General features: G+C 48.8%; 1 pseudogene; it reads right to left on the minus strand.

The window, feature by feature from the left end:
- Positions 1–11,703: 11,703 nt before the first annotated feature.
- LOC126102553 (5S ribosomal RNA) lies at positions 11,704–11,821 on the minus strand (annotated as a pseudogene).
- Between the last annotated feature and the right edge of the window lie 563 nt (positions 11,822–12,384).

A 12,384-nucleotide genomic window follows, 5' to 3' on the forward strand; every position in this document is an offset into this window, starting at 1 on the left:
GCCCTATCCGGAGTGTAGCTAAAATTACCTCCTCCCGACGACGCGTTCGGGAGGAAGAGGTCCAAGCGCTAGGAAGGGCTTTCACTTCCCGCAATTTATTACGGGGAAGTGCCGACCAATGCGCATGCCATAAATGAGCAACTTGGCGACATAAACCGCTCCGTAGATCGGTGAAGGGAAGCGACTGAATAGCTGGCCGAGGAAGAGAGACTGCAGCCTTGGCCGCTATATCGGCCGCCTCATTCCCACAGATACCAGCGTGTCCCGGGAGCCAGAGGAACGCCACCGAGACGCCCCCCAGGTGGAGCAAGCGCAGACAGTCCTGAATTCGGTGGACCAGAGGGTGCACAGCGTAAAGAGCTTGGAGACTGAGGAGAGAGCTGAGAGAATCTGAGCAGATAACGTACTGTATCCGCTGATGGCGGCGGATGTAGTGGACAGCCTGGAGAACAGCGTAAAGCTCCGCAGTATAAACCGAACACTGGTCGGGAAGCCGAAAGCGATTTGGGGTGTCGCCAACAATATAGGCACTCCCTACACCTAACGATGTTTTCGAGCCGTCGGTGTACATAAATGTGGCGTCCGTCATTTGTGCACATAGAGCAGCAAATGCCCGACGATAAACAAGTGTAGGGGTACCATCCTTGGGAAATTGACAAAGGTCACGGAGCAGGCAGATCCGGGGACGGAGCCAAGGCGGTGCTGTACCCCAAGTTGTCAAGAAGGTTTTAGGAAAGCGGAAGGAAAGAGAGTGGAGCAGTTGACGGAAGCGGACTCCCGGGGGTAGTAGGGATGAGGAGCGGCCTGCATACCCTACATCAAAGGAGGCATCGAAAAAAGGTCATGGGCTGGATTAGCAGGCATGGAAGACAGATGGCTAGCATAACGACTCAGGAGGACTGCTCGCCGATTGGACAGCGGAGGTTCAGCAGTCTCAGCATATAGGCTTTCCACAGGGCTAGTGTAAAAAGCTCCAGACACTAAACGTAATCCACGGTGGTGGATAGAGTCGAGACGCCGAAGAATAGACGGCCGAGCAGAGGAGTAGACTATGCTTCCATAATCCAATTTCGAGCGCACTAAGGCGCGATAGAGGCGGAGAAGGACCACTCGGTCCGCTCCCCAGGAGGTACCATTCAGGACACGGAGGGTGTTAAGCGATCGCAGACAGCGAGCCGAAAGATAGGAAACGTGGGAGGACCAGCATAGTTTTCTGTCAAACATAAGACCCAAGAATTTAGCGACGTCTGAAAACGGAAAGTTGACAGGACCTAGATGTAAGGAGGGCGGAAGAAACTCCTTACGTCGCCAAAAATTGACACAAATGGTCTTACTGGGTGAGAAACGGAAGCCAGTTTCGATGCTCCACGAGTGGAGGCGATCGAGACATCCTTGAAGACGTCGTTCAAGAAGGCTGGTCCGTTGAGAGCTGTAGTAGATCGCAAAATCGTCCACAAAGAGGGAGCCCGAGACATCAGGAGGGAGACAATCCATAATTGGATTTATGGCGATGGCAAACAGTACAACACTCAGCACGGATCCCTGGGGTACCCCGTTTTCTTGGGAGAAAGTACGGGAGAGAGTAGGGTTCACCCGCACCCTAAAAGTGCGCTCTGCCATAAATTCGCGAAGAAAAAGGGGCAGCCGGCCTCGAAAGCCCCAAGAGAACAGTGTGCGGAGGATGCCTGTCCTCCAACAGGTATCGTATGCTCTCTCCAGACCAAAAAATATTGCTACCGTTTGGCGCCTCCGGAGAAAACCGTTCATGATATAAGTGGAGAGAGCAACAAGATGGTCAACTGCAGAACGATGCTTTCGGAATCCGCATTGGGCAGGTGTTAAAAGACTGCGGGATTCCAGCCACCAAGCTAAACGGTAATTCACCATACGCTCCAAAACCTTACAGACACTACTCGTGAGGGAAATGGGGCGATAGCTAGAGGGGAGATGTTTGTCCTTTCCAGGTTTCGGAACGGTAACGACAATAGCTTCCCGCCACCGTCTGGGAAAGGTACTGTCGGTCCAAATTCGATTATAAAGGCGAAGGAGGTAACGCAGACTATGGGTTGATAAATGCAGCAACATTTGGACATGGATACCATCCGGTCCTGGGGCGGAGGAGCGAGAAGAAGAGAGGGCATGTTGGAGTTCCCGCATGGAGAAAACAGTATTGTAGCTTTCGTGATTTTGAGAGGAGAAAGCAAGATGTCGCACTTCTGCTGCACGTTTCTTCGGGAGAAACGCTGGCGGGTAATTTGAAGAGCTCGAAATCTCAGCAAAGTGCTGACCCAACGAGTTAGAAATTGCGACGGGGTCCACTAAGGTATCATGCGCGACAGTGAGCCCAGAGACCGGGGAGAAACTAGGCGCGCCTGAGAACCGTCGAAGCCGACTCCAAACTTCCGAGGAGGGAGTGAAGGTGTTAAATGAGCTAATAAAGAATTTCCAGCTTGCCTTCTTGCTATCGCGGATGACGCGACGGCATCGCGCACGGAGCTGCTTATAGCGGACACAGTTGGCCAAAGTAGGATGGTGACGGAAAATGCGAAGAGCACGTCGCCGCTCACGTAGTGCGTCACGGCATGCCTCGTTCCACCAAGGAACTGGGGGGCGCCGGGGCAATTTGGAGGTGCATGGTATTGAACGTTCCGCAGCTGTAAGAATAACGGCGGTAATATGTGTGACCTCATCGTCGACGCTGGGAAAGCGACGGTCATCGAATGTCGCTAGAGACGAAAAAAGTGTCCAATCGGCTTGGGCAAATTTCCAGCGTCGCGAGCGCATATATGGCAGTGGAGGCTGCAGTCTAAGGACACATGGAAAGTGGTCACTCGAGTGTGTATCATCAAGGGCGAACCATTCGAAGCGCCGAGCTAGCGGAACAGTACCGACCGCAAGGTCCAAATGAGATAAATTTGTCGTGGAGGCAGACAAAAATGTGGGGACCCCAGTGTTGAGGCAAACGAGATCCGCTTGGTGGAAGACGTCAAGCAATAGAGAGCCACGTGGACAAGGATGTGGAGATCCCCAAAGCGGGTGGTGGGCATTGAAGTCCCCAACCAGCAAATAGGGGGGTGGAAGCTGACCAAGAAGATGAAGGAGATCAGCTCGTGCCATTGGTGTGGATGATGGAATGTATACAGTACAAAGAGAGAACGTGTATCCAGAAAGGAAAGGAACTGTTTAAGGGGATTGGGTGATAATGGAGAGTATCATGGAGAAGAATCATGAGTCCTCCATGGGCTGGAGTGCCTTCAACAGAGGGGAGGTCATATCGGACGGACTGAAAGTGGGGGAGAGCAAAGCGGTCATGGGGACGCAGCTTTGTTTGACAGAAGATGACCGGCGAGTAGGATCGTAAGAGGACCGACAATTCATCCCGATTGGCTCGAATGCCACGGATATTCCAGTGGATAATGGACATGGGGTGAACAGAAAATGGAGGAATGTGACCAAAGTTGCTGTCAACTCAAAGACTGCTCGGAGCTAGCAACCGACAGCATGGAATGGCATTCAGCCCAAGGCAGAAGAACCTGATCCATAGGTTGGTCAGGAGCAGCCCCTGCCACCGGCGATCGGCCGGTTGAGCGGCCACCAGCAGTGCGCCTCGGCGACACAGAAGACGGCCGAGGGCGATTTCCGCCAGGTGGTGCTGTAGATGGGACACGCCTTGGCGGAGAAGGAGAGGAACTGGGTTTCTTTGTAGCCTTCTTGGAAGAATGATGTTTAGATGAAGGAGGAACCGATGGTTGTGAAGTTGCGGTACGTAAAAACTCTTCACGAGTATGCTCTTTTTTTGAAGACTTGGCGTCCGACTTTTGGGCTCGAGATTTAGCAGAACCCGACGAAGGGTGAGCCATAGAGTGGGCAGGCGAAAGTGGTGAGGCTGAACGAGCGATCTTTGCGCTGGCCGATCTGACGACCGTGGCACTAAAGGTGAGGTCGCAAGTCTGCGTGGCCGCCTCCTTTGTTGGCCGAGGAGAAGCAAGGACAGTGCTGTATTTTCCTGTCTGAGGCACGGTGGGCTTGCGACTGGCGAATAATTTTCGAGCAGCAAAGGTCGACACCTTTTCCTTCACTCTTATTTCCTGGATGAGCTTCTCGTCCTTAAAAACGGGGCAATCTCGAGAGGAAGCAGCGTGGTCACCCATACAGTTGATGCAGCGAGGGGATGGAGGTGGACAAGCACCCTCATGGGCATCCTTGCCACACGCAACACATTTTGCAGGATTGGAACAGGACTGGCTGGTGTGATTGAACCGCTGACATCGATAGCAACGCGTAGGGTTTGGGACGTAAGGGCGAACGGAAATTATCTCATAGCCTGCTTTGATTTTCGATGGGAGTTGAACTTTGTCAAATGTCAAGAAGACAGTGCGGGTTGGAATGATGTTCGTGTCAACCCGTTTCATTACTCTATGAACTGCCGTTACGCCCTGGTCAGACAGATAGTGCTGAATTTCTTCGTCAGACAATCCATCGAGGGAGCGTGTATAAACGACTCCACGCGAGGAATTTAAGGTACGGTGCGGTTCCACCCGGACAGGGAAGGTGTGGAGCAGAGAAGTACACAGCAATTTTTGTGCCTGGAGGGCACTGTGTGTTTCTAACAACAGGGTGCCATTCCGTAATCTGGAACAAGATTTTACAGGACCGGCAATTGCGTCGACACCTTTCTGAATAATGAAAGGGTTGACCGTGGAGAAGTCGTGACCTTCATCAGTCCAAGAAACAACAAGGAACTGTGGCAACGATGGAAGAATCGTCTGTGGCTGAGACTCAGTATACTTACGTTTGTGAGCAGACATAGTGGAAGGTGAGGAAACCATTGCGGAAGAATCCCCCATGATTACCGGCGTCTCCGATGGCGCGCTCCTCCCTTGTGGGGGCCCTCTCTGAGGGCACTCCCGCCTTAGGTGATTGTTCACACCTCAGGTCACACCTCCCGACAAACGGACGGAGGGACCAATCGGCATTTTCGGAAGGTATCAGCTCGGGTAATCACCCCTCCCTGGGCCTGGCCGTTACCAGGGGGTACGTACGTGTCCTACCTGTCTACCCGGGGCAGGGAATTACGCGTTACCCCGTCACCGGCTACGCACAAAAGGCGTGGGTCGGCCTTCAGACACGCACAGGGAGGAAGAAAGAGAAAGGGAAAGGAAAGAAGAGAGGTCTCAAACGCCGCAGCGGAGAAAAGGGCAAAGAGAAGAGGTAAGGAAAAGAGAAGGACAAAGGAAGGAAGAAGACATAAAAGCAAGGAAGGCGAAGAATGCAGTACATTTACGAGCGTCCGTCTCCGGACGTAGGCACAAACCATACTCCCAGATGGGGAGAAAGGGAAGGAAAGAGCCAGAGGTGAGGAGAGGAGGGGCGAAGATAGGGATGGGGAAGGATGCGGAAAGGGAAGGTATGCAGCCCGGAAAGGAAGGAAGGCCACATTAGCTCGGGGTCCCGTGCTCGCTATGCACGTATCCACAAAAGAGTTGTGGACCCCCTGGGGAGAACTTTTATGGCAGTCGTGACCTCTCTAACGGTTGTTCTGCTCCAGTAGGATATTAGTCTTCAGTCGTTACCACTCTCGCGCCTAGCAGTCACTACATACCTACTATACGACTTCATGTTTCAGTAACGATGGTAGTGAATCGTCATGACCAAAACGCCATCCACATCAATCTCCAAAATTTGTCAACGTCTAACTACAATCAATAATGTAATCATCGATGTACTATTTTAGTGGAAATTATTAGTAATGTATGCTGAACCTTTGCAATGTTTAATATGTCGATTGTGAAGTAAATTCGGAATCTGCTTTACTCTATGATTTTTCTTCATGGTTGCTAAATCCAATGTCCATAGACAGGAGTAATAGAGTGTTCAAAGAGACCCACACAGAATACATTGCTTTGAGCCCCCCTATAACATATCGCGTCTTTATTAAATTCCATTGCTTGATTTTGTTAATCAGCACTGGCTCCTGAGAAATGATCTGTTGCCGTAAGAACGCTAGTCGAATCAACCAATGACAAGCCTGAATGAGGGGGTCTTGCAAAGTTAACAATTTGGGTTAGATTCAGGATTCAGGCACCCAGTTTTGCAAAAATTCAGGACACCAGAAGAACTAAACAAAATGCTTAAAAATATGCAGAAAAGGAAGGTTAGCTAATTTCATCAAACATTAAGAGTACTGAATAATAAGGTAGAAGAGATCCTTGCCTGTTCGGAAAATTTAGAGCGTTCTGAGAAGACAGACATCCTGTGTCTATCTGAGCGCCACATAACCACAGAAAAGATTGTTCCGAAAGAACAGATACCATTAGTTAAGCCTCATTGGCCACTTGACGATCTTCCTCTGTGCGGATGCACAAACAGTGCCCGAACTTTTACGGGAATCGGCAAAAAGCCGCGAGTACTGAGTATGATGGGTAGGGGCACCATGAATATAGTGCGGGACAATAAGTTAGGAATGTGGGTCTCACGGGAGCCGTGCCAGAGATAAGTCCCTGCAGTCGCACTGTCCTCGGTGTCCTCGTTGGCTCAGATGGATAGAGCGTCTGCCATTTAAGCAGGAGATCGCGGGTTCGATTCCCGGTCGGGGCACACATTCTCAACGGTCCCCGTTGCCTTATGCAGCCTGTATGCAGCTAGGAGTATTCATTTCAGTGTGAAAAATAGTATTGAGTACTCTCAATTAAACAGTCAGGTTTAAGAATTGAAGTCTCTACAATGAACAAAAGCAGACTTTTACGCAGTACTCTCTGAAATAAGTCTGACTCTCCTCTTTGAAGTGTAACAAATTAATATACGCCCATGGCTATGCTTGTATTCTTGTATGGAAGTGAATCACCGATCACTAAAAACGCGATAAAAGTAAACTGTAAGCAGTGTAAATGAGATTTCTTAGGAAAGTGAGAGGTGTCACTAGGTAGGACTATATAATAAATGGAGATATTAGGAATGAATTAGGTATCTATAATATAAATTAACAGATTGAAGAAAATAAAACGTTATGGAGAAGTCACCTACGAAGAATGACTACAGAGATAATCTCCCATCAGGCCACGCTGTACCAGCCAAGAGCAAGGAGGGTCGTAGGAAGACAGAACGAGGTGGCAGTGAAAAATGAAGGTGGATCAGGCACAAGTGCCTAAACTTTGAGGTTCAGAGGAGGAAGAAGAACAAAGAAACAGTCTGAGCACTTCAGTTGACAATATAGCGCCAAAATCATTTCTGTAAATTCTTGTCTCTGCTTAAAATGATATGAGAACGGCGTCATAAGGTCTGCTATTATTAAGCCTACTTGAAGCCAAGTTGCACAAAAGTTGCATCACAGTAATTTACCCTGCTAAGTCTTAAAACCACGGCTAATAATTACTAGAGTCGATTTATTAATGTAGAAGCATTGATAAATGTAGTCTCCCACTAATATATATCTCCATGAACGCAAAACGGTAATGTCTTCCGGAGTCCACCAAAAAATGACCACTTACTATCATTGCTGACGGACTGCAGTTTACTGCTCAGTCTGTCTGCGATGCCACTTGTTGCCCCTAGCTCAACACTACCTGCAAGGCCCTGGCCTCGCTCAGACCTAAGGGCTTCCTTCTTATGACATCTTGGATTGTCGGGCGTTCTGCCAGATATCAGCATCGTATTGGAACGGTATTTCGGTAACGTCGCACCTGATGAAGGTGCTACGTTACCGAAAAATCGTGCAAGTACGACGCCGGTATCCGGCAGAACGTTCGACAACCCAAGTTGTCATTAGACCGCCGGGAAAGCCTGAAGAGTGACTTCCTTTTTTGACGTCGAAAGGTGTTTACATGTCAATGGCACGTCAGATGGATACGCCGTATTCGGCGAATATTTACTATTTGCACGAGAGAGAATTGTCAGAGCATGTGGTTCGATAAGTGCCGAAGTGATAAGGAATACCACTCAATATATGATAAGAATATTGCAGCACTGCATTGATACCCATTGTCAGCTCTTCGAACACCTTCTGCAAATGGACGTTCATGCCACCTTTGTGACCTTCGTTGACCTTCAAAGACTCTAGTGTTACACATCATTGGATTCGTCTCGATAGCCGCTGTCAGAAAATATCAAACTATAGCACCCCACTTTAAGAAACAAAGTTGACCTTCATATCTCTGAAGCGACCCCACCAAGCAACAAAAAACCAACGTCATATTATAGCCCCCGTTGTCCCATGCAACTTTTGTCCCACAAACGTTTCAGCTCCTAACATACTTTGGGAGTTGTTATTGGTGGCAATAGTTAGTGACTCACCCTGTATATAGGTTACGAACAGTTCTGACAGTTTCCTATTGCATGATCTAGTAATAACTTGAAGTTCTACTTACAGATTTCGTGGATGTTTCTGCACGTTGCGTTTCTGTTCCATTTTTGGCGCTGTTCGTCATCTTACAACTGCCGTTTGAACACTAGGAACGCAACACTGTTTTTGATGTTATGTTTTGGTTGGTGTTGCCAGTTGTCTAATGTTATGCCAACTATTGAGTATGTTTTTGTAATATCTGTGATCTCCCTCCCCCCCCCCCTCTCTCTCTGTCTCTCTGTCTCTGTGTGCGTGTGCGTGTGCGTGTGCGTGTGTGTGTGCGCGTGTGCGTGCGTGCGTGTACACACACGAGCACGTGCGTGAACATTTGTTTTTTCGTGACTAGGTCATGGTATACGTATCTGTATTTTTGTGTGTGAATGTGTCGTGTGTGTCGTGTGTGTCGTGTGTGTCGTGTGTGTCGTGTGTGTCGTGTGTGTCGTGTGTGTCGTGTGTGTCGTGTGTGTCGTGTGTGTCGTGTGTGTCGTGTGTGTCGTGTGTGTCGTGTGTGTCGTGTGTGTCGTGTGTGTCGTGTGTGTCGTGTGTGTCGTGTGTGTCGTGTGTGTCGTGTGTGTCGTGTGTGTCGTGTGTGTCTGAATGTAATACCTACTTTTTATTTTATTTTTTAATTTTTAATGTTTCTACTTGTTCTGTCTTCCCTCGCAGATTAGCTTATTCGTAATTGTAATGCCTAAGTATTTAGTTGAATTTACGGTATTTAGATTTGTGTGATTTGTCGTGTAGCAGAAACTTAGAGAATGTCTTTTAGTGCTCATGTGGATGATTTCTCACATGCACGGTACACTTTAACTATAGCGGCACGCGAACAGTTTACAAACTTCGCCGTTTTGGAAAGGCTTCCATCCTTGGCCCGAAATCAATGTTCGCGCCCTTTTGGACGTCAGATAAATCACTCCGTTTCTACATCGGAAGGATTGCAGTGTTTCCCACCTCCCCACGATACGCTTTACATATCCCACCACTGCTTGTGCTGCCACTAGCCGTCTGTGAGTGGTTATCGCACGTTGAAGTCGAACGTAGCCGGTGTGCACACTAATGTGACGGGACCAAGAATTAGCAAGAGATAGTGCAACTTTATTAGGCGAGGGTGTGTAACTGTATCCTATGGGCCGGATGTGGGAGTTACGTTTATTAATCAGCAGCCACTTAGCAGGTCGGCGAGGCGTACAACTCCAGCCGGAGTGTAGGCCATCCGGCGGATCGCCTCCCTGCCGTGTCAGCGAGTCCGGCAGTCGGCCTGGCGCTGCCCCCGCTGGTGTGCTCTGCTCTGGGCAGGGCAGGGCAGGGCGTGCTACATTGAGCTGCGGCAGCGGCAGCGGCGATAGCGGCCGCTCCGCCCCGCCCGCTCCTATTGATCCCGGTCCTGTGGGAAGACGCGGGAAGGCAACTCTCGCCGCGCCGCAATGTGGGCCACTGGGCGCTGCTGCGGGCACCCACCCCGTCCAGCCGCCACACCGGTCCTGCTCCAGAGGGGCGCGTTGCACAGTGACAGCAGCAGTGACAGACTCCCCCGGTACCGTTAATCGGTCACAAAGGGACCCAATCATGTCGTACTAACCAGGGAACCTCCCCATCGCACCCCCCTCAGATTTAGTTATAATATGGCACAGTGGATAGGCCTTGAAAACCTGAACACAGATTAATCCTGAAAACAGGAAGAAGTTGTGTGGAACTATGAAAAAAATAGGCAAAATATACAAACCGAGTAGTTCGTGCGCAAGATAGGCAACAACAAGGATAATGTGAACTCAGGAGCACCGTGGTCGCGTGGTTAGCGTGAGCAGCAGCGCAACGAGAGGTCCTTGGTTCAAGTCTTCCCTCGAGTGAAAAAATTTACTTTCTTTACTTTCGCAAAGGTATGATCTGTCCGTTGCTGCTTTTCTACATAGTTGCTGCTCCGACTTAGATATCTGTCATAGCGTTGAACCAGCTTTCATATATCCTCAGAATAGAAGGCAGCCATCAATGCTTTCCACAACTTCTGTACGCTAGTCTGTTGCTTGTTGCCTGTGCGAAAATTTTGTTGTGATAGCCAGCGGTTCATTTCAGCACAGATAAAACTGACAGGGAGGTAAGTCCGAGGTGTTTCGTGGATGATCACTTTCCATCTAAAACGGAGCAGGAGCGTCTACATCGCGCCTGTAGCGTGCAGCTGAGAATGGTTGTGAGGAAATAAATGCATTGCAGTTACGTTATGAGGGCTGCATGAATTCAGGAGTAACCGCTCAGCAGCTGCTCATACTTGTGGGAGAAAGTATTTTTTAGGCACCTTTCGCACTCACTGTGCGCTCAGAACTGAAAAGAGGAATGTGACGCGATCGATGGACGTACTAGAGACAACAGATAACGTTTTCGTACGAAGCTTCACCGGATTTCCCCTGTGCCTTCCATTTCGCTACCGATCGGACGTTAATAAGCGAACAGCCTTTATATATCTAAGAATAAGCAAATTCTAACTTCCGGAAAACCAATCTCATACCATAAACACGGAAGCACTTCATGCAGCAATAGCAGGTGTATACACTGAAGGATCTGTGGTGTCACCGCCAGACACCACACTTGCTAGGTGGTAGCTTTAAATCGGCCGCGGTCCATTAGCACATGTCGGACCCGCGTGTCGCCACTGTCAGTAATTGCAGACCGAGCGCCACCACACGGCAGGTCTATAGAGACGTACTAGCACTCGTCCCAGTTGTACGACGACTTTGCTAGCGACTACACTGACGAAGCCTTTCTCTCATTTGCCGAGAGATAGTTAGAATAGCCTTCAGCTAAGTCCGTGGCTACGACCTAGCAAGGCGCCATTAACCATTTCTATAGAGAGTCTCACTTGTATCATCAAGAATGCTGTATACAAATGATGGATTAAAGTTAAGTATTCCAACAGCTACGTACTTTTCTTTATAGCATTCATAACGTATCCTGTTCCAGACCTCACGCCCGTCTGCGTTAGATTATAGCGTGCATTTAGGCCTCCTCTATCTACAAGGTGTTGGCACATTTGCCAACACATCAGGATCTTCCATAGTTTTTCACCAACACAACAGCCAATGTCAATAACGAGGGAGAAAAAACTAAAGTAGAAGAACAAAAGGCAGTTCATTTAATTTTATCGGGCTCTAGCTATGCGCAGAAGAAGATCAACAAAGAGAAAACTCCTCTCGAACAGGCCATGAAGGCCCAACGGTACCGACCGGCCGCCGTGTCATCCTCATCACTGGATGCGGATATGAAGGAGCATGTGGTCACCACACCGCTCTCCCGGCCGTTTCCGAGACCGGAGCCGCTACTTCTCAATCAAGTAGCTCCTCAGTTTGCCTCACAAGGGCTGAGTGCAACCCGCTTGCCAACAGCACTCGGCAGACCGGATGGTCACCCATCCAAGTGCTAGCCCTGCCCGACAGCGCTTAACTTCGGTGATCTGACGGGAACCGGTGTTACCACTTCAGCAAGTCCGTTGGCGACAAAGAGAAAAGTACAGAAAAATCTACGAACTTATTTCCTGTGTTTTGATCTGCGAATTCGTTTACCAGCATCCCTTTTATACTATGGGATAGCTCTCTATAAACAATCGGTGTGGATTCTCAACTTATTGTTTACTCTGAAACTAACAAGCATGCATCTACGTAGTATTGTATGTAGAACGAAACTATTGCTGGTGGTGGAGGAAATGTATAGCTTCGCAGGCAGATGCTCAGATTAGCTCAAGAAGTTGTTGACATCAATAAGTTTAGTTGCCAGAACAGGAATATTACCTTTTCAGTTATCCCAGTCACTCATATTTCATGCGGAAAAGTTCTATAGTATGAAGTTGGACGTTATTAAAGTACCTCGAACCTTGTCACATTCACAGGAAGGCTAACTCCATTCATGTAGCTACCGAAAAAATAAAAAAGAATACAACTGCGGAAATAGATACACCTACAGAAACCACCGATACATGTAGTCTAACTTGAAGAAAGAGATTTCCTTGGTTTCTGTGAACTTCTTCGTCCATGTTATCTTAGTAGAAAACAAAACGATTT

Source organism: Schistocerca cancellata, chromosome 9 (genome assembly GCF_023864275.1).
Source record: "Schistocerca cancellata isolate TAMUIC-IGC-003103 chromosome 9, iqSchCanc2.1, whole genome shotgun sequence".
Taxonomy (NCBI): Eukaryota; Metazoa; Arthropoda; class Insecta; order Orthoptera; family Acrididae; genus Schistocerca; species Schistocerca cancellata.